Source organism: Macaca thibetana, chromosome 12 (assembly GCF_024542745.1).
Source record: "Macaca thibetana thibetana isolate TM-01 chromosome 12, ASM2454274v1, whole genome shotgun sequence".
In the NCBI taxonomy this organism is placed as follows: Eukaryota; Metazoa; Chordata; class Mammalia; order Primates; family Cercopithecidae; genus Macaca; species Macaca thibetana.
Window position 1 is genome coordinate 9,911,327 of NC_065589.1, and position 23,317 is coordinate 9,934,643.

The window sequence follows — 23,317 nt, forward strand, 5'->3', positions numbered from 1 at the left end:
TTCTGGGGAGGCTGAAGTGGGAAGATCACCTCAGCCCAGGAGGTCGAGGCTGCAGTGAGCTGTGATCGTGACACTGCACTCCAGCCTGGGATACAAAGTGAGACCCTGGATCAAAAAAACTTCAGTGAGCATGAAACAAAGCTATCTAAACTATTTTATTTTATTTTATTTTTTATTTTTTGAGAAGGAGTCTCGCTCCGTCGCCCAGGCTGGAGTGCAGTGGCGCGATCTCTACTCACTGCAAGCTCCGCCTCCCGGGTTCACGCCATTCTCCTGCCTCAGCCTCCCGTGTAGCTGGGACTACAGGCGCCCACAACCGCGCCCGGCTAATTTTTGTATTTTTAGTAGAGACGGGTTTTCACTGTGTTAGTCAGGATGGTCTAATTTAATATGTTATCGGAAGACATGCATTTAAAATAGTTTAGCCGGGCGCAGTGGCTCACCGCGCCCGGCTAAACTATTTAAAATGCATGTCTTCCGATAACATATTAAATGCATTCCCTGCTTAAATTTTTGCCATTAAAAAACAAAACAAAAAAACACCGGTCAGGCGCGGTGGCTCATGCCTGTAATCCCAGCACTTTGGGAGGCCAAGGCGGCAGATCACATGAGGCCAGGAGTTCAAGACCAACCTAGCCAACATGGTGAAACACCATCTCTACACTAAAAATACAAAAAGAAATTAGCCGGATGTGGTGGCACATGCTTGTAATCCCAGCTAGAAGGGAGGACTGAGGCATGAGGATTGCTTGAACGCGGGAGGTGGAGGTTGCAGTGAGCCGAGATTGCGCCACTGCTGTCAGAGTGATGGAGTAAGACTCTGTCTCAAAAAACAAAACAAAACAAAAAACACCATTATCTTGACAAAATAATCTTCAAATCTGTCAGCTCCTAAGACCATAAAAAGGTCTACATTCAAATGAAGCAAGACTCATGTACTAGGCTAAAAGAATGTAGATCTTCGAATGCTTTTTTTCAAATGTCAGAAAACAGCTAAGTAAGAAGATGAAAAGGAAAAAGTCCAAACATGAGGGGGACCCACATTACTTATAATAGTAAAAGACTGGAAGCAATCTTGTAAAAGTGGCACATTCGCTCAACAAAAGACAGCTATCGTAACATCTGCACACAGTATAGTTATATATATGTCCAAAAAAAGGTGAAAAGAACACAAGACAAAGGAATATTAGTGAGGTGAAATTAATGACTTGCCCGCTACTCTCAAAACTTGCAATAATATTCTTTCATTACTTTATAACAAAATGTATTTTAATTATCACAAAAAGCAGAGGCCTGGCCTGCTGAAATACTTTTACAGTCCCAACATAAATGTCATAGGAAGTTATCACTCTTTTCAACTTTAACTTGGTTTAGAAAGAATTTTAAGGTTAAAAAAAAAAAAAAGGAAAGTCTTCTCCCATCTACGATAGCAGAAAACACCTTTTCCTTATGCCTCCATCTAATCTGGCGATACTAAATCTCTTCACTAACAAATACACCAACATTTTTGAGTAATTTTTAAAATATGATCTGTTAACACATTTACTGACGACAAAACCTCATGAAGCAAACTTAGGCTTCAATACTCACTTTATTACTAAACATTTTACCTAAGGAATTAACAAAGAACTTTTTTTTCCCCCCTAGAAAGCCAACAAAAGTCCAAGGAATTGTCTACACCTACCTGGCCCATACACTATACATAAAACCTTGCAAAACATTATTTCTATGTGAATTATCCTTTCTATGGCATGTCTTCAAAAAAATTAGATACTCTGCTGCCTTTTCTCCTTCCTAACAGGAATTTAAATTTCTATTTATAGTATTGTGATAAACACTGCAACCCAATACAATTCTGAATCATTACCTATGCCATAAAATTAAGGTCAGCTTTATTCTAATAGCCCAAAACTGAGGACAATCCAAATGTTCATAAATAATATTATGAACAAATACTGTAAAGTCATACCTTGGAATATTCTTGACATTAAAAAACAAACTATTTGCATGCAGCAATATGGATGAATCACAGATAATTATGTTAAGCAAAAGATGCCAGATCCTGCAGCCATAAAAAAGAAAAAGATCATGTCCTTTGCAGGAACATGGATGGAGCTAAAGACCATTATCCTTAGCAAACCAATGCAGGAACAGAAGACCAAATACTGCATGTTCTCACTTAAAAGTAGCAGCTAAATAATAAGAACACATGCACACACAGAGGGAAACAACACACAGAGGCCTCTCAGACGATGGAGGGTGGAGAGTGGGAGGAGGGAGAGGATTGGGAAAAATAACTAATGGGCACTGATCTATACAACAAACTCCCATGACACATATTTGCCTATGTAACAAATCTGCACATTTACCCCCGAACATAAAAGTATTAAAATAGGGGGAAAAAAATGCCAGACCTAAAAATGATTCCCATTTACATAAAATTCTAGAAGATGCAATTATTAATCAGTAAGTCACAGAAAATAGTGGTAGAGGAGGAAAAATGACTACAAAACAGCTGGGGGAAACTTCTGGGGATAATGAAAATGTTACATATCTTGATTCCAGTAATAGTTACATCAGTGTGTGCATTTTTGAAAACTCATCAAAATGTACACTTAATGAGCATACTTAAAATGAAGGTATTTTATTGTAAATTTTACCTCAGAAAACTTTTTTTAAAAAAGACTAAACTTACTAAAAGTAAACAGACTGCACCCCCCAAAAAACAATGTATTCCAAGACTAAGCTTTAATATTTCTTTTATGTTAAATTGCCTTCTTTAAAGGTATTAAAACAGATGTTAAAGTTTTAGCTAAAATTTAAAACTGAAGAACATTATCTACAATTGTACTGTTGACACAGCACCCATTAGCCACATATGGCTATGTAAAGTTAAATTAAGATTAACTAAAATTTTAAAATCAGTTCCTCGGCCCAGTGCGGTGGCTCACGCCTGTAATCCCAACACTTTGGGAGACCGAGACGGGTGGATCACGAGGTCAGGAGATTGAGACCATTCTGGTTAACATGGTGAAACCCCATCTCTACTAAAAAATACAGAAAAAATTAGCCGGGCATGGTGGCGGGTGCCTGTAGTCCCAGCTACTCAGGAGGTTGAGGCAGCATAATGGCGTGAACCCGGGAGGCGGAACTTGCAGGGAGCCAAGATCGCACCACTGCACTCCAGCCTGGGTGACAGACAGAGACTCCGTCTCAAAAAAAAAAGAAAAAAAAAATCAGTTCTTCAAAGGCACCAGAGGGAATAACTTTACAGTGGACAAACCTAACAACGTATGAAGGTCAACATCATCAAGGATGATAAAACATGATGACATATATACTCTCAATATGATGAAAATGGCACTTTGTAATCTTTCTCTAAAAATCCATAATCACAGTCTAATCATGAAAAACATCAAATTCTAAAAGAGAGTCATTCTACAAAATAACAAGTACTCTTCAAACTTGTCAAGGTCATCAAAAACAAGGAAAGTCAGAGAAACTGTCATAGCTAAGAGAAGCCTAAGAATGCATGACTAGGTATAACGTGGTATCCTGGATGGAATTCTGAAACAGAGAAAGACACTAGGTACAATTAAGGAAATGTAAATAAATGAGGGACTTTAATTAATGACAATGTATCAATATTGGTTTATTAATTATAACAATGTACCCTAGTAATGTAAGATGTTAATAACTGGAATTCTGCACTATCTTCTCAATTTTCTGTAAATCTACAACTGTTCTAAAAACTAAAGCCTATTATTTAAAAAAAAAGTTACAATTTAAAAGTTAAGGCCGGGCCCAGTGGCTCACGCCTGTAATCCCAGCACTTTGGGAGGCCAAGGCGATCTCATCACTTGAGGTCAGGAGTTCAAGACCAGCTTGGCCAACATGGTGAAACCCTGTCTCTTAATAAAAAATACAAAACATCAGCTGGGCACGGTGGTGGGTGCTTGTAATCCCAGCTATTCGGGAGGTTGAGGCTGGAGAATAGCTTGAACCCGAGAGACAGTGGTTACAGTGAGCAGAGGTCGTGCCACTGCACTCCAGCCTATGCAACAGAGCAAGATTCCCTCTCAAAAAAAAAAAAAAAAGTTTTTTTCTACACTTTTTAAAAATGCAGTTCCTCAGTCACACGAGCTAGTAGTATCTCAAGTGCTCAACAGAAACAAGTGGCTAGTAGTTACAGTACTGGATGGTGGAGATTCATAGAACATTTTCTTCATAGCAGAAAATTACAACTCATCCTAACTTATAAACAAATTCTTATCTACTCAGCACTAAAAATTCTCAGTAATATCTAAAAACCTTCAGTGATGTGTTTATTCTAATTTCAAACACTTATGTTTTAAAATCAGTTTTTAAAAAATCAATGTAACATATGTAAATGTAACACTGAAAAGTGTTCTACTCCTCAAAGCAGCAGTTTACAAAGTACAATCTATGGACCTCCAAACTCTTTCAGGGCATCCATGATGTATTTTCTTAATAATACTATTACAAAATACTATTGTGATCTCATTTGCTAGTTTGAGAATTTTCTATTGCAAAAACTAAAATATTATTTGCATTTTTCAATGTGTTGACACTTGCACAGACTGTATAGTGATGGGGAAAACTGCTGGCACTACAGCATGACTGAAGTTAATTGCAACAAACTGTACCAGCAGTCACTGTATTCTTCACTGCCATGTGGCATGTACTCATAAGAGAGAGGGGGGAAAAGCCACTTTTATTACGAATGCCCATGACGAAGGAGTAAAAAATATTAATTGTATTAATCTTGATCCCTAGGAACACATCTTTTTAATATTCTACATGATGAAATGGGAAATATGCATTTCTACTGCATACAAAGTCATGAAGAATGATATTTAATGCAACTGTTTTGGGTTACAAGCTCAATTAGTTGCTTTTTTCCACAGAACATAATTTTGACTTGAAAGAATAGCTGCACACAATACGGCTGTCCAGACTTGTGTATGTAGCAGATATTTTTTTTCAAAACGAATGAGACTTCAAGAAAAACAATTCAGAGTACTTGTGGCCAATTACAAAATTTGACCTTGGCCGGGCGCGGTGGCTCAAGCCTGTAATCCCAGCACTTTGGGAGGCCGAGACGGGTGGATCACGAGGTCAGGAGATCGAGACCATCCTGGCGAACACCGTGAAACCCCGTCTCTACTAAAAAAATACAAAAAACTAGCCGGGCGAGGTGGCGGGCGCCTGTAGTCCCAGCTACTCGGGAGGCTGAGGCAGGATAATGGCATAAACCTGGGAGACGGAGCTTGCAGTGAGCTGAGATCCGGCCACTGTACTCCAGCCTGGGTGACAGAGCGAGACTCCGTCTCAAAAAAAAAAAAAAAAAATACAAAAAACTAGCCGGGCGAGGTGGCAGGCGCCTGTAGTCCCAGCTACTCGGGAGGCTGAGGCAAGAGAATGGCGTGAACCCGGGAGGCGGAGCTTGCAGTGAGCTGAGATCTGGCCACTGCACTCCAGCCTGGGCAACAGAGCGAGACTCCGTCTCAAAAAAAAAAAAAAAAAAAAATTGACCTTTCAAGCAAAAATTAGAATTTTGTTAAAGTTTCTATTCGTCACCATGAGTCAGAAAGTTTTCCAATATTTAAAGGCTTTTCTGATAAGTGCTGATTTCAATGAAAGTGATTTTTTGATACTGTATAAGATATCCATTCAACATGGAAGCTAGACAAATGGATTTTATATTTACAGAGGACAAACTATTGATATAACTCAGATTTCATATCACAACTAACCTTTTAAAAAAACACTACTTGGTTACCCAGTGTTAAAGTAAAGCAATAAAAATTTAAAATACAAAAAAAGAAAAAAAACACTGCTGGTCAAATTTTAGTGTAATATCAAAGAATATCTGCAATTATCTGTAAAAGCTATTAAAATTCTCTATTACAACTATATATATATTTTATATATATATAATATCATTGTGAGGATAATTTTCCTTCATATACTTCAACCAAAGTAATAAATAGCAACAGACTGAATGCAGAAGCAAATATAACCCAGTTGCCTTCCATAAAGCAAGACATAAAAGAAATCTGTAAAAAGGTAAAACAATGCCAATCCTATCAACAAATTTTTAGAAATGGTGTAGAAAATAGGTATGTCATACTAAAAATATATTTATGTTAGCATGTAATGAGTTTGTTATTTTTAAATGAACTAATACTTTTTAAATTTCTTGATATGATAAACAGATATAACTAAAAAACCAAAAGCTCCTTGGGGCCCTCAATAACTTTTAAGAGGGTAAAGAGGTCCTAAGATCAAAAAGTTGATTAACATCTATCTCAGAGAAAGAAGAAAAAATGAAAACCAAAAATAAAGCCTGGGCAACATGGTGAAACCCTATCTCTACAAAAAAATACCAAAAAAAAAAAAAATTAGCCAGGCATGGTGGCATACGCCTGGAGTCCCAGCTACTCAGGAGGTGCAGGTGGGAGGATAGCTTGAGCCCAGGAGGCAGAGGTTTCAGGGAGCCAAGACTGTGCCATCACACTCCAGTCTGTGTGACTGACCAAGACACTCTCTTTAAAAACAAACAACAACAACAAAAATTTAAAAACACATAAATAAACTTAAAACATACATAAATACCCTATAGAGCATATCAAAGGACATACAATATCACTGACAATAAGAACACCAAGATCTGGCCAGGTGTGGTGGCTCATGTCTATAGTCCCAACACTTTGGGAGGCCGAGGTGGGTGGATCACCTAGGTCAGGAGTTCGAGACCAGCCTGGCCAACATGGTGAAACCCTGTCTCTACTAAAAATACAAAAAGTTACCCGGACATGTAATGGTCCTGTAATTCCACCTACCTGGAAGGCTGAGGCAGGAGAATTGCTTGAACCCAGGAGATGGAGGTTGCAGTGAGCCGAGAATCGCACCACTGCACTCCAGCCTGGGAAACAAGAGCGAAACTCCATCTCCAAAAAAAAAGAACACCAAGATCCAAAACGTGACACTTATTCAGAAAGTATCTAGTGTTTTCAAACTGTACCCTTTCCAAGGACAAAAAGACTTTTCACATTTTGGATTTTACTTAAATGATTGTTTGGCTGCCTCTCTCACTGGGCTGTAAGGCCTGTGAAGACAGAACAGCATGTGTTTTGCTCAACCACCAGGGCTAGTCCAGCACCTGGCACAAGGCAATCATTCAAATATTTGCTGGGTTTAAATATTTTTTTAAAGACAAAAGACCCACAAAGAGAACTCACTGACATGTCTATTCGAAACTCACAAAGATGGCTGGGTATGGTAGCTGATACCTGTAACCTCAAGCACTTTGGGAGGCCAAGGTGGGAGGATTGCTTGAGGTTAAGAGTTCTAAACCAGCCTAGGTAACACAGCGAGACCCCCTCTTAAAACAACTTTTTAGGCCAGGCGTGGTGGCTCACACCTGTAATCCCAGCACTTTGGGAGGCCAGGACGGGCGATCAAGAGGTCAGGAGATCAAGACCATCCTGGCTAACATGGTGAAGCCCCATCTCTACTAAAGATACAAAAATTAGCCGGGCGTGGTGGCGGGCGCCTGTAGTCCCAGCTACTTGGGAGGCTGAGGCAGGTGAACGGTGTGAACCCGGGAGGAGGAGCTTGCAGTGAGCCGAGATCACACCACTGCACTCCAGCCTGGGCAACAGAGCGAGACTCCGTCTTAAATAAATAAATAAATAACTTTTAAAAAATAAGCTGTAACCCAGGCACAGTGGCTCAGGTCTCTAATCCCAGAACTTTGGGAAGCCAAGGCAGGAGGATCACTTGAGCCCAGGAGCTCAAGACCAGGCTTAAGGCTTCATCTCTACAATTTTTTTTTTCCCGCTGCAACACAGAGTCTTGTTCTGTTGCCCAGGCTGGAGTGCAGTGGTGCAATCTCAGCTCACTGCAACCTCTACCTCCCGGGTTCAAGGGATTCTCCTGACTCACCCTCCCAAGTAGCTGGGATTATAGGCCCGCACCACAACACCCGGCTAATTTTTCTACTTTTAGTAGAGACGGGGTTTCACCATGTTGGCCAGGCTGGTCTCGAACTCTTGACCTCATGATCTGCCTGCCTCAGCCTCCTAAAGTGCTGGGATTACAGGTGAGAGCCACCGTGCCCGGCCTCTACAAAAAATTTTTAAAAAGTAAAATGAAATAAAAGTTAGTTTGGTGTGGTGGACCGCGTGTATAGCTCCAGCTACTTAGGAGGCTGAAGTCAGAGAATCACTTTAGCTCAGGAGTTCCAGGCTGCAGCAAACTGCCTGCATGACAGAGCAAGACCCTGTATCTAAAAAATCAATTTAAAAGATGAAATTTTGTAATCAAAATTTACCTATTTACATAGTAACAGCAACATAAAGCCACCACTCACTGAGGGCCTACTTAGTGCATGCCAGGTATTATACTTAGATTTTTCATTGATACCATAACCATAGGACATACTTTACAGATAAGGATAGTTAGGCTCCAAAAGGTTAACCTGTTTAAAGTTACATGTAGTAAGTAACGGAATTTTTTTTTCTTTTTTTGAGATGGAGTCTCACTCTGTCACCCAGACTGGAGTGCAGTGGTGCAACCTCAGCTCACTGCAACCTCCACCTCCCAGGTTCAAGAGATTCTGGTGCCACAGCCTCCTGCGTAGCTGGGATTACAGGTGCCTACCACAAACACCCAGCTAATTTTAGTATTTTTGGTAGAGATGGGGATTCTCCATGTTGGCCAGGCTGGTCCCGACTCTTGACCTCAGGTGATTCACCTGCCTGGGCTTCCCACAGTGCTGGGATTACAGACGTGAGCCACCATGCCTGGCCAGAAAATTTTTTTTGGTTTCTTTTTTTTTTTTTCTTTTGAGACAGGGTCTTATTCTGTCACCCAGGATGGAGTGCAATGGGAGGATCACTTGAGCCTGGGAGGCTGAGGCTGCAGTGAGGCTGTAGTTAGGACTACAGGCCCATGCCACCATGCCCAGCTACTTTTTTGTTGTTGTTGTTAAAGATATGAGGTTTCGCCATGTTGCCCAGGCCGGTCTTGAACTCCTGGACTCAAGCAATTCACCTGCCTCAGCCTCGCAAAGTGCTGGAATTACAGGCGTGAGCCACTGCACCTGGCCAAGCGACAAAAGATCAAACCCACATCTCCCTGCTCAAAAGCCCTCAAGCTTTTCACTACATACTGATACGGTACTCAATATTGCTTTTTTTCCCAGTTCCTTGCAATTTTCAGAAGAATTCATTTTGTACAAAGTCACTTTTCTTTCCTTTTCTCAATCTCCATTCTGTTCACTGTCCCCAAACTCCCACCCCCTTGCACCACACAATTAAACAATATAGTTGCCCTCAATTAAGGAAGAGTGTATGTTCTTATAAAATACATTATGGGAAACTTCATTAATAAAGGTACAAACAATGGACATGGAGGCTCACGCCTGTAATCCTAGCACTTTGGGAGACCAAGGCGGGAGGATAGCTTGAGTCCAGGAGTTCAAGACCAGCCTAGGCAATGTGGCAAAAACCAGTTTCTATAAAAAATAGAAAACTTTGCCATGTGCAGTGGCGTAAGCCTGTACTCCTATATTCAGGAGGATGAGGTGGGAGGATCACCTGAGTGCAAGAAGGTCAAGGCTGCAGTGAGCTGCGACTGCAACACTGCACTGCAGCCTGAGGGATAGAGCAAGGCCTTGTCTCAAAAAAAGTTTTTTTTAATTAAAAAAATATACAAAAAGGCTGGGAGCGGTGGCGCATGCCTGTAATCCTAGCACTTTGGGAGGCCAAGACAGGTGGATCACCTGAAGTCAAGAGTCCGGGACCAGCCTGGCCAACATGATGAAACCTCGTCTCTACTAAAAATACAAAAATGAGTCAGGCATGGTGGCACGTGCCTGTAATCCCAGTTGCTAGTGAGGCTGAGGCAGGAAAATCACTTGAACCCAGGGGATGGAGGCTGCAGTGAGCCAAGATGGCTCCACTTCACTCCAGCCTGGGCAAAACAGCGAAACCCCACCTCAAAAAAAAAAAAAAAATCCCAATGGTAGAAGTAATATAAAAAGCTAAGAAGAGGGTCAGATTCCAGAACTAAAGTAGGGCTCTCTGATTCACTGATCTTGCAGGACGGCTGCTAATCCAGTTAACCAAAAACATCTGGTCATGGTTTGGGGAGCACCACACATCAATTCCCAAGAAACTGATCATGAAAGCCCCTGGTTATGGCTACTCCTGGAGACCTAAGCCATGATTTATCAAATAGAAAGTACCAAGACAATTCCTTGTCAGTCTGTACAACCAAATTCTTGTTGTACAGGAGGAATTTTAAACCTCAAAAACTTCTGCCAATTCCTCGTCAATCTGTATAACCCAAGGACCAATACTGAAGAGACCAGAGCTCCCAAGACTTCCTCCATGCCCAGAACTTGAATAAAAGGCGCTTTGTTCCCAAAGAAGATACTAGCCACAATATCACCACAGAAGAAAACATATTGCTAATATTATCATTCTTCCTACTGTTTCTGAACAATATAAACATTTCTCCTTCTTTCTTCCTCCTTTTGGTGAAAAGAATAAAATCAGCAAAAATGAAATATTTTAGGAAAAAATACAATGCCATCAACATTGCCACATCATTTGATAATCTTACCATAAGCCAATGTTTTCCACAGAGGGATTCCCTAGATCCTGTGAAAAAAAATTTTTTTTTTTTTTTGAGACAAGGTCTTGCTCTGTTACCCAGGTAGGAATGCAGTGGTGCAATCGCAGCGCTGTACAGCCTCAAATTCCCAGGCCAAGGGATCTCCCAGCCTCAGCCTCCCAAGGAACTGGGACCAAGGCATGCACTACACCACACGGAGCTAATTATTTATTTTTATTTATTTATTTTGAGACAGAGTCTTGCTCTATCACTCAGGCTGGAGTGCAGTGACTCAATCTCGGCTCACTGCAGCCTCCACTCTCAGGTTCAAAAGATAATCTTCTGTCTCAGCCTCCCAAGTAGCTGGGACTACAGGCGCGTGCCAACACACTCGGCTAATTTTTGTATTTTCAGTAGAGACAGGGTTTCACCATGTTGGTTAGGCTGGTCCCAAAATCCTGACCTCAAGCGATCCGCCTGCCTCAGCCTCCCAAAGGGATGAGATTACAGGCGTGAGCCACCATGCCCAGCCAAACTTTTTTATTTTCGTAGAGACATGATCTCCCTATGTTTCCCAGACTAGTTTCAAACTCCTGGACTCAAGTGATCCTCCAGCCTCAACCCCCCAACATGCCTGGATTACAGATGTAAGCCATGCCGCACCCAGCCCGTGAAAATTTTACACAAATTATGCAGAAATCCTTTTAAACCTCACAAAGCTCTGAATACGTCTTATGTCAACATCCAGATTTAAGAAAATGTACAATATAAGAAAGAACTCTTCTACCTTAAAAATGAATTCAGCTACCATCTGCTAAAAACAACCGCGGTTAAAAAAAAGGAATCAGAGGTCACATCTGTGGGCTGTCATTAGACATATCACTCTATAATAAATCACTTTTATTAGTTCCTAGCCTTTGCATCAAAAATCTAGACATAATAATACAGTAAAATGTAAGTAATAAAATATTAGCTAAGCAATTAGGTGTCACCAAGTATATACGAGCTACAAACAATAATAAATAGGGGCTGGGTACAGTGGCTCACGCCTGTAATCCCAGCACTTTGGGAAGTCGAGGTGGGTGCATCACCTGAGGTCAGGAGTTCGAGACCAGCCTGGCCAACATGGTGAAACCCTGCCTCTACTAAAAATATTAAAAAGTAGCTGGGTGTGGTGGCACACACCTGTAATCCCAGCTACTTGGGAGTCTGAGGCAGGAGAATCACTTAAACTCAGGAAGCGGAGGTTGCAGTGAGCCAAGATTGTGCCACTGCACTCCAACCTGGGCAACAAGAGTGAAACTCCATCTCAAAAAACAAAAATTAAGGCCAGGCACGGTGGCTCACGCCTATAATCCCAGTACTTTGGGAGGCCGAGGCGGGCGGATAAGCTGAGGTCGGGAGTTTGAGACCTGCCTCACCAAATGGAGAAACCCTGTCTCCAGCAAAAATACAAAATTAGCGTGGTGTGGTGGCGCATGCCTGTAATCCCAGCTACTTGGGAGGCTGAGGCAGGAGAACTGCTTGAGCCGGGGAAGCGGACGGTGTGGTGACCTGAGATGGCGCCATTGTGCTCCAGCCTCAGCAACAAGAGTGAAACACTGTCTCAAAAAAAAAAATACAAAAATAAAAAAATACACAGGACTTCAAAATGTTCCATTAAAAAAGTTTGCTTCAGTATTATTTAATAATTCTGGAATACAAAAATGTATTATTTCAAAAGTTTACACTGTCTCACTGATCCTTTCCCAAATGTAACGGTCCCCATTACTACTCTAATAATGTGAATAGAGTCTATAAAGTTGGACCTTTCGAATTCTATATGGCTTCCTAATACTCAAGTGTAGCTTAATACTATAAAAAGTATCGAGAAGTTAAAAATTATAAAAAACAAACAATGGAAATAACCAACGAATTTGTCCACATAAAGCTTCTCCTTTGCTTATGTCTGCTTGCTAAACCTTTACCCAGCCACTCCTCTGAACCTCCAAAATCAAGAATTTTTGTTAAAAAACTGCACTAAGAAGTCCATGTGTGGTGGCTCACACCTGTAATTCCAACATTTTGGGAGGCCGAGGCGGGTGGATCACTTGAGCCCAGAAGTTCAAGACCAGCCTGGCCAACATGGCAAAACCCCATTTCTACTAAAAATTAGCTGGATGTGGTGGCGAATACCTGTAATCTCAGCTACTCAGGAGGCTGAGGCATGAGAATCACTTGAACCTGGGAGGCAGAAGCTACAGTGAGCTGACAATGTGCCACTGCACTCCAGCCCAGGCAACAGAGCAAGACTGTCTAAAAAACAAACAAACAAACAAACAAACAAACAAAAACAGCACTAATAAATTTCAACAAGTATGCCTGGTGAGACCTACTGGCCTCATTCACCAAAAGATAGATAGGCATATACGTTAACTCTTTAGAACAGAGAAATCGAAACTACAGAGCTATACACAGGACATTTTTCTAGAATGCTAGAAAAGGAAAAATGTCTAAAGCTTCTCTGGGAGTCTACCTAGAACAGTCACCATTCTACCTTCTCTGAGACCTGCCCCCGCCATGAGGAGTGGGACCTTTCAGCTAACTGTGTGTGCACTTCTAGACTCCAACCCTACGTCCATAACTGGTCTCATCGATGATGGAGAACTGAGCCAAGTTCAACCAGTCAAATCTCCCCTCCCAAGAATCTGAAACATGAACACTGTGTTAGCAATCCGTTGGCTACTGGCACTAGAGCCTAAGTTCATATGTGGCTCCAAGAATTAAGTGGCCACTTGCTACCATGAGTTTGTGTTTGTTAAAGGGGGAAAGGTCAGAATGCACAAACACAACTAAAGCAGGACAAAAAGAGACAAGAGAGGACACTGGCCAGCTGGTAGAAAAGTGCTATCTACAAGTACTATGGCTCCTGAAAGCTTCCCAGTTTCTGGTTCACATCCCTCATGAAGTCAACTGCTCTTTGGTTCTTTAGAGTACCCCTGCCTCCAAAGCATTCCTCCTTGTTTCTTGCCAACAAAAAATTATTATGACAGTTTAAGACATAAATTCACACCAGGATCAATGCAGAAAGGGTACGTTACTCTTACTGTTCATAAAGGATCTGACAGGCACCAGGGAAGAGGTTTCTACTCACTACCCAAAACCTCAGGAGAAATAATAGGGCAAAAATAACTAAAACCTAAAAGCAGAAATTACCTATTTGCAAAAGCCCTCAGGCTTTGTGCTTCCCTTCCACACTTACCTGTTCAAAAATTCTGCTGGTTCGCAGCAGGAGATTTGAGCAGACTTTGTTCAGATCCTTTTAACACTGTAAATAATAAAAATATTAATATAAATCACCCAGCAACCTCTTAGGAAACTTTAAAAGCACAATTTTTCATCATGAATATATTCTGCAGAAAATGGCTTCCAAACCTGGTTAAAAGATTAGCTCAGCTGGTGTATTTATAAACTAGATTCCCTAACATCTAAAAGTCTCAGTAGTTCTACAATGGAAATGAAAACTATGTATTTCTTAACAAAAGTCCCAAGTGATTCTTACGAAGCTGACAAATGAAGACCACCATGGGGTTTCAGGGAAGTGATTATTTGGGGTTTTCATTCAAAACTCCATTATAGGGACTTGGTATTAACTTTTAAAACCTACTGCCAGGCACAGTGGGTCATGCCTGTAATCCTAACACTTTGGGAGGACAAGGCAGGTGATCGATTGAGCCCAGGAGTTCAAGACCAGCCTGGGCAACATGGCAAAACCCCATCTCTACAAAAATTAGCTAGGCATGGGGCGCATGCCTGTAGTCCCAGCTACTCGAGAGGCTGAGGTAGGAGGATCACGTGAGCCCAGGGAGGTCAAAGCTGCAGTGAGCTGCAACTGCACCACTCCATTCAGCCTGGGTGACAGAGTGAGACCCTATCTCAAAAAATATATATCTAACAGAAAAACAAAAGCCGCATCACAGCAATATGCATCCTACACAAATAATCACTGAACCCTCAGAAATATGATTATTGCCAAAATGTCCAGGGAGCAAAGCTCCAAGTGTGCTTTCAGTTGCAAAATCACAACCTGCCTTTAATGCTCTGTTGGGGCAGTATCTTAAAAATTCACAAGTTGGTGATATTCCAAGTGACAAGGAGTGAACTTAAGTATAGTATCTTCAAGTAGTTTCTCAGCTAAAATCAAATGATACCTTATTGCTATACAAAGTCAAAGAACAATAATTAACAATTAAAGTTGACAATTCCATTAACTACAGGAAAGCAACTAGGTAGAGAGACAGACAGACAGAGATTTTTTCTTTCTTTTTTTTTTTTGAGACAGACTCTCGCTCTGTTGCCCAGGATGGAGTGCAGTGGCACAATCTCAGCTCACTGCAACTTCCACCTCCCAGGTTCAAGCGAGTCTCCTGCTTCAGCCTCCCGAGTAGCTAGGATTACAAGTGTGCACCACCATGCCTGGCTAATTTTTGTATTTTTAGTAGACACAGGGTTTCGCCATGTTGGCCAGGCTGGTCTCGAACTCCTGACATTGAGTGATCCGCCCACCTTGATCTCCCAGAGTGCTGGGATTATAGGCATGAGCCACTGCACCTAGCCAATTATTTTCAAAATGGGGTCTTGCTTTGTTCCCTCAGCTGGAGTGTAGTGGTACAATCAGAGCTCACTGTAGCCTTGACCTCCTGGGCTCAAGCAATCCTCCAGCCTCAGCCTCCTGAGTAGCTGGGACTGTAAGCGTGCACCACCATACTCAGCTAATTTTTTAAAAATCTTTTTTTAGAGATGGGGGTCTCTCTATGTTGCCCTGGCAGGTCTCAAACTCCTGGGCTCAAGTGATCTTCCTACCTCAGCCTCCCAAAGTGCTGGGATTATAGGTGTGAACTACTGCACCCAGCCATAGAAGAGTTTATTTATTATTCACTTCTCCTTCCCTTTCCTCCTGCCCTTAAAAAATTACACAGTTCAGTGGGTAAAGTTATATGACCTTTGGAAATTATAACATGGCTACTTTTTTTGCAAAATTAAATCAGAGGTGGATGTGACTTTTTCAAATTGCATTCTTGGTGGGGCACAGTGGCCCATGCCTATAATCTCAACACTTTCGGAGACTGAAGCAGGAGTATTACTTTAGACCAGAAGTTTAAGACCAACCTAGGCAACACAGTGAGACCCCATCTCTACAAAAAATATTGGCCAGATGTGGTGGCATGGAACTGTAATCCCAGCCACTTAGGAAGTTGAGGTAGGAGAAAGGCTTGAGCCTGGGAGGTTGAGGTTACAGTGGGCAGTGATTGCACCGCTACGCTCCAGCCTAGGTGACAGAGCAAGACTGTCTTATTTGGAGGGTCTTGCTCCATCACCTAGGCTGGAGGGCAGCGGTGCAATCACGGCTCACTGCAACCTCAACCCTCTAAGAGACAGGGTCTTGCTCTATCATAGGCTATAGTGAGCCGAGATTAGGCCGCTGCACTGCAGCCTGGGCAACAAAGTGAGATTCCATCTCAAATAATAATAATTAAAGTAACGAAACCCCATAGTTAATAAGAAAATAGAAAATTGTGTTCCTCATTTACTTAAAGTAGGGAAGTATGTAATACTTTGAAATATTTTTATAAAATGAAGTTTGGCCAATTAAGAGAACATCCTTTGTTTTTCAAACCTCTCTCCTCTTTCAACCTCACACAAAACTATAGGCAATTCAATAAACGTATCACTTTACATTCCTACATAATTAATTTAGTATATTTCTCATTCATCTGAGAGCATGAATAAAATGTAAAAACAATATTTGGTCAAGAAACACTGCAATGCTACCTATTAGCAAGTTTATACATGAAATAAAAATCTCTAGTTTTAAAGAGATGTAATTTTTCAAAGCATTAAAAACCAATGGAAACTCTAGAACTTTTTAACCTTATTTTAAACTTCTATTTATTTCTTTTTCACTTTATATATTTTTCCTTTTATTCTTAAATACTCTCCCATGCAAAAACCATAGGACTTTATCACCATAAAACCCTAGTGGGAGTCAAGCAGTGAAAAAAAGCTTGAGTTCAGACTTTTACAACAATGACCAAACAATATGTCATGGTAATTTAAACTGAAGGAAAATGGACATTTGACTTGCCTCTAAGAGACCTGGGTTAACACCAACATAGGCTGTAGATTCAACCTAATGAGACTGGTCCCACTATAATCTATAAGAAATAGAATAAAACAGAAAGTATGGAAAATTTAATCAGCAGAGGCTAATGGAGAATTGCAAACAAAGTCAGAATTTGAAAATGGCACAAGTCAAAGATTCCATAGAAGGGCAATCATAAAAGCAACAGTAGTAATCTTTTTAACCAAAAAGGTTCTCCCAGATAGCAATCACTATCAACAGTTTCATCTTCCAACGTGAAGGTCAACAAAAAGAGAATAGACATATGGAGTACTAAAATGCAGAGTCATGAAAACAAATGAGCTGATACGACATCAAAGACATTATAATTTGGAAATGTCATTTCAAAAACACAACAGAAAAACAAGAGGGAGAAAGGCAATTAGTTAAAACACTACCTCATCACTACCATCACTATGCCTCCCTTTTAGACAAGGAGTTGCATTCACACACTGACCTTGTAATTCCCATCTTCTCATGATTTTGAGGTAAACCTACTCCAAAGTGTTTTTCACATGTGCATCTCACCAGCAAAAGCATTTCAAACCCAAAATATTAAAATTTCTCAGCTGAACTAAAATGACGAGGACATTTATGAAAGCTCAGTAAAAAGAATATAGAGACAAGCTGGAAGGAAATCAGAAAATGTTTTTTGCAAAAAAAAAATGTCTATTAAGTATCAGATTAGAGAACTAGTCTGAAAGGTAAGAGTGGAGGAATAAAAAACTCAGCACACAAAGTTCTACACGTGTAAAATGTAAAGGATATGCACACAAATTAGAGGAAGAGTCTCTGGGCTGGATAGCACATTATTAAGGGAATTCTTTACTAACCAGATTAAGGATAATTTGAGTTAATACACTGTTTCCACCTTTCTTCCTGGTTATGTTCCTTAATCATATGTCTAAATGTCAACGGAATATTTCTCATTTCCCTACATTTGCAAATATCCTGAAATTTCCAAAGACACCCCTTCTTGTAAAGCAAGTGCTTTTGAAAAGCACTTTCAAGCAGTTTATCACCAATCTCATTTTAAAACGTTTACTTTTGAGAAAGATAATTCATTATAATTTCCTGAAATATTTAAGCATCCTAAATTTTTCCAAATTAGGGGATGGGGAGGGGAATTACGTAGGGGAAGGGGGTTGCATAGGCTGACTGCTGGCCCAAATCTCCAGAATCTGATATCCCTTTCCAAGAATCACAAGAGGTAAGAAAAAAAGAATTCAGGAGAGCAAATAATCCATCTCATCTTAGTACCAAAGAGGTAAGTACACACATCTCCCACCAGTCTCCCTCTCACCCTTGCCTCTCGGCCTAGGCTAGCCTCCATGCTTTTCCCAGTCTACTCCTGAGTCGCTCCCAACTAAGTTTTTGTCTCTGGGTCTTCGCTCTTGCTGCTCCCTAGCCTAGAGCACTTTTACCCCAGTAAAGCTAAAGAAACAGCACCTTCACCTCTGTTGGGTTTTTCCTCCAGTGTTAGCTTCTCCATGAGGCCTTCTCGGGACACTTAAAATTAACCCCTCCCCAAATCCCTATTATTCTATCTCCCTGACTCATTTTTTTCCTTCACATCGCTTACCACTACATCATGTATTTTACCACTACATCATGTATTTTACCTATCTGTCTAGAAATGAATTCCATACAGACAGGAATTGTTTGGTCTGTTTTGCTCCCAGCACATAACGGTGTAGTAAGTACTCAATAGGGTATCTGTCAAATAAACGCATGTATGAATGAATAAACAAATGAATGGAAGCACATAGTCCCTTCTCCCTCTCCAGCCTCAAGACTCTCAAATGCTTTGTCAGGTATCAAAAAGGCATGAAGCCTTCTCCTTTCTGGTGAATCACTACCATCACCAGTGTATTCATTGATGTTAAATTTCGAAAGAAACACCATGTGACATTTTTCCAGTTACGTGCCACTTTTAAATACTTTTCTAGTGTCCTCTTCTGATGTCAACATCTGATGTAAAAGCAAAGTACATATTCCAGTTTGAGCACACCAGAAACTGCTATACTAACTAGTAAAACACGTAAAATCATCAATGAATAAGAGAAAGTATTTGTGTTCTAGGCAAAATGGACAAAATTTGTAAGGCCAAAGCTACAAATATTAGAAGGATCAAAATTAAAGTACAGAATGACAAAAATTTTTTTCTAATCTAGGAAGTCATTTGATTCTAAAAAGGAAATACTATATAAGGAAAGAATACCTTCCCCAGACACAACACTGGGAATAAAAACTGCCTTAATTCAAGGTATACAGCACTAGATAGGAAGATGTTCACAGGTTCTGGCCCCATACTCAATTTCTTGCAAGTTAAACTGGAATACTTACCTTTCTTACAGAGAGACTACGTGTGTTTAAGTGCTTTGACTTGCAGGAAAATGAAAACAACAAAATAAAAAACACGGTACTAGATAACTAACTGCAAAACAACGTTATTGCTTCTCGAATACGATCATACACTCCGCTTCTTTCAGGCCCCCATTCCCTGTTCGCTTGATTTATGTTTCAGTCACAAAACAAGTATTCAGAGTGCTTTTGGAAACTGCTGACACTTAAGGTTAATGCCCATTTCAACCTGATGTGAACATTCGGGTCCCCAAGGCTGCCGTGGGCTCTACTTTCCCAGCCTCGGTCCCAAGGTTCCGATCATGGTGGCTCCACCTCGCCTCAGGCCTGGTCCAGACCCAGTACTCTCGCCACGGAAGGAGTCTCCTTCGTCCAGATGCTCCGTGGGGAAAGCAGGAGCGCACCTCCCAGGGGCTAGGTGTGGACAGGAGAGCCGGCAGAAGCAGCTGTCTGGCCGCAGCAGCTGTTAGCGGGGCACCCCGAGGCTGGGCGAGTGGCTGGCCCGGAAAAGCAGGCAGAGGAAGGCGAGCCCTCCGGCTCCGAACAAGCCGGCCTGACACTGCCCACCCCACCACCCTCCTGCCTTGTTCGGCTCCCCTCGCAATGCCAAGAGGCCCTGGCCAAGGGGGTCCTCGGATCCCTGCGGCCGTGACGCGCCAGGGCCCTCAGCGCCCTCAGCGCCCCTCGCCCGAGAGGAGGCTCTCTCCGGCCCTGCACCTGACCTGTCCCGTCGCCTGACGGCCCAAGCCGGCCGGAGCGGCCTGTGGGTGTCCATGCGGCCGGGCCGGCTCAAGCAGGAGAGGCAGGGACACGAGCGCGGAGCGGAGGCACAGACGGCCCGGGACGAGGCGGCGGGGCCAGGGCGCGGAGCAGAGCCGAGCAGGGTAGCGACACGGAATGGCTCGTTACCTGCGGTCCGGGACAGAGAGTCTCAGAACCCAAGTCAGTCCTCAGCCTCAACAACACAAGATGGCCGACACGTCGCCACGTACGTCACGTGACCGCGCGCTCGCTCCGCCACGCCCCCTGCTCCGCCCCCGCCCCTTCCCGCTTCCCTCCCCACTCTCCAGTCTCCCACGACATCCTTCCTTTCCACCGCCACCCGCCCCTCTGCCCAGACACGCCCCTGCCCGAGACCCGGATGAAAGGTTGGAAGAGGGCGGGGTCGCGGCAATGCGCAGGCGCCTGTTGACCCCTTGGCAGCATTTGGGTACCTGCCCTTGAGTTGAGTGGACTTGGTGCCCAGAGTTGGGCCCGGACCAGGCACCCTGTGACTCACTGTCCTGTATGCCCAGAGCCCTTTTGCAGTTCAAAAGCCTCTGCATCACCTACGGACTGGTTTTTCAAATTAGAACTTTTCCACAGCTTTTAGTCCGGCATTTTCCTGCCCAGTTGCCATCCTAGAGCGAATGGGAAAGCCGCAAAAGCTGAAATTCAAACCAGCTTCTCTACTTGTTAACAGTTCTGGTAGAACTGGGAATTCATTCCAGAGTGTTGTACTGGGACAGCTGGGAAGGACTTGAGCGCTCTGATTCCTTCCTAGGACATCTGAGGCTATAGCCCTTTTACCTAGAGATGAACTGTTTTGGAATGGACAGATAAAATATAAGACACCCAGCAATATTTGGGGCACACACTGAAAAACTGTTCGTTGTTTTTCTGAAATTCGAATTTAACTGGGCGTCCTGTGTTTGCTAAATCTAGCAACTCTATCCTTAGGCATCCCATTCTTGCCTGTGTCTCCAACTTCTTCCTTCCTACAGGATCCTTCCTGTCAGTTTTAAAGATTACTTTTGTCTCCTGTCTTAAAATGGAATGTTAAAAACTCCAATTCTCAGGCCGGGCGCGGTGGCTCACGCCTGTAATCCCAGCACTTTGGGAGACCTAGGCGGGTGGATCACGAGGTCAGGAGATCTAGACCAGACCATCCCGGCTAACACGGTGAAACCCCGTTTCTACTGAAAATACAAAAAAAAAAAAAAAAAATTAGCTGGGTGTGGCGGCACGCGTCTGCAGTCCCAGGAGAATCGCTTGAACCGGGGAGGCAGAGGTTGCAGTGAGCCGAGATCACGCCACTGCACTCCAGCCTGGCGACAGAGCAAGACTCCGTCTAAAACAAAAACAAAAACCTCAAATTCTCGGCCGGGCATGGTGGCTCACGCCTGTAATCCCAGCACTTTCGGAGGCCGATGCAGGCAGATCACCTGAGGTCGGGAGTTTGAGACCAACCTGACCAACATGGAGAAACCCCGTCTCTACGAAAAATACAAAATTAGCCGGGCGTGGTGGTGCATGCCTGTAATCCCAGCTACTCGGGTGGTTTAGGCAGGAGAATTGTTTGAACCCCGGAGGCGGAGATTGCGGTGAGCAGAGACCATGCCATTGCACTCCAGCCTGGGCAACAAGAGTGAAAATTCGTCTCAAAACAAAACAAAACAAAACAAACTCCAATTCTCCCTCCTGCGACCCTGTTCCCTTTCAAAGCCAGGTTGCACCAAAGAATTGTTTATATGCATTTTCTCCAGTTCCACACCTGGCATGCAATCATCAACCACTCCTAGGTGGCTTCTGTCCTTTCCTATCTGCCTGATGCTTGCCCTAAGAACACCCCATCCTACAGGTTGATAACTGGAGTCTTTCAGTCCTCATCTTGACTTCGTGTTTCCCTGTCTTCAGTATGATTGACCACTTCCTACTTTATGAAACGCTTTCTTTTTTTGTTTTGTTTTGTTTTGTTTTGAGATGGAGTTTCGCTCTTGTTGCCCAGGCTAGAGTGCAATGGCGCGATCTCTGCTCACTGCAACCTCCGCCTCCCAGGTTAAAGTGATTCTCCTGCCTCAGCCTCTTGAGCAGCTGGGATTACAGGCATGCGCCACCAGGCCCGACTAATTTCGTATTTTTGGTAGAGACAGGGTTTCTCCATGTTGGTCAGGCTAGTCTTGAACTCCCGACCTCAGGTGATCCTCCCACCTCGGCCTCCCGAAGTGCTGGGATTACAGGCATGAGCCACCACACCCGGCCTTCTGAAACACTTTCTTCCCTTGACTTTTATACCCTTACTGTTCAAAGTGGTACAGTAGCATCAACATCATGTGGAGACTTGTTAGAAATACAGAAATTTAAAGGAGCCCTTAACAATCCCATTCTGCAGAATTCTACCCCCATAGCGTGGGAAAACAGAGAGAGATCCCATTTCTAAAAAATAAAAATAAAAAATAATTAGCCAGGCATGGTAGCGTGCACCTGTAGTCCTAGCTACTTGGGAGGCTGAGGATCACCAGCCCAGGAATACAAGGCTGCAGTGAGCTATAATTGTGCCACTGCACTCCAGCCTGGACAAGACCCTGTCTCTAAAACAAACAATCAAAAGAACTCTACCCCATCATCCATGTTGTTCTCCTCTCCTTGATCTTCCCCCTGAACTAAGTGGTCCAAATAGGCCCATTTCAGAAAATTCGTAAACAAGACATTGTTTTAGCCTTTGCGCATGCTGTTCCATCCTGTTGCAATGCCATTCCCAACACTTACCCCACTTCTTCCCAACCTACAACTCCTGCCAGTCCATGTGTTACTGCCTCTGTGCCTCCATTAGACCAAAGAGTTTACCCCTTGAGCTGTTTTTAAGGAAAAAAGTAATACTAATACTTGTTATGTGCTGACCACCTCATTAAATGCTTTCCTTGCACTGTCTCTTGTGATCCTAGTGAGAGAGCTATGGAGCAATCCAACAAGGCTTCTGAGAGAAGTGCTTACCGTCTCCGAATCTCAACCAGGATTTCCAAGCCCAGGCTGGCTGATTGCAGAGCCCATGTCCCTAACCAACTTGTCATGCCATCTGTACATTGCCTATATGTATATTATTTTAAATTAAGATATAATTTGCACACAGTAAAATTTAGCATTTTTACTGCACAGTTCTGCAATTTGAGACAAATATATACAGGTGGCCAGGCATGATGGCTCACACCTGTAATACCAGCACTTTGGGAGGCTGAGACAGTCGGATCACCTGAGTTCAGGAGTTCAAGACCAGCCTGGCCAACATGGAGTAACCCCATCTCTACTAAAAATATCAAAAAACAGTAGCTGGGCATGGTAATGTAGATCTGTAGTCCCAGCTAGTCGGGAGGCTGAGGTGGGAGGATC

At 42.7% G+C, this 23,317-nt stretch overlaps 1 protein-coding gene across 4 annotated transcripts in view; it reads right to left on the minus strand.

The window, feature by feature from the left end:
- Positions 1-20,168, minus strand: part of GIGYF2 (GRB10 interacting GYF protein 2) — a 164,053-nt gene extending 143,885 nt beyond the window's left edge. The window contains exons 1-3 of one of the 4 annotated variants that reach the window (XM_050751556.1): positions 20,081-20,168; positions 16,772-16,841; positions 13,889-13,954 (exon numbers count right to left, since the gene is read on the minus strand). The gene's annotated coding sequence lies outside the window, so the exon portion shown is untranslated. The remainder of the gene's footprint in view (positions 1-13,888; positions 13,955-16,771; positions 16,842-20,080) is intronic. The other 3 variants (XM_050751558.1, XM_050751557.1, XM_050751559.1) reach the window with 3 other exon arrangements.
- Positions 20,169-23,317: the final 3,149 nt, after the last annotated feature.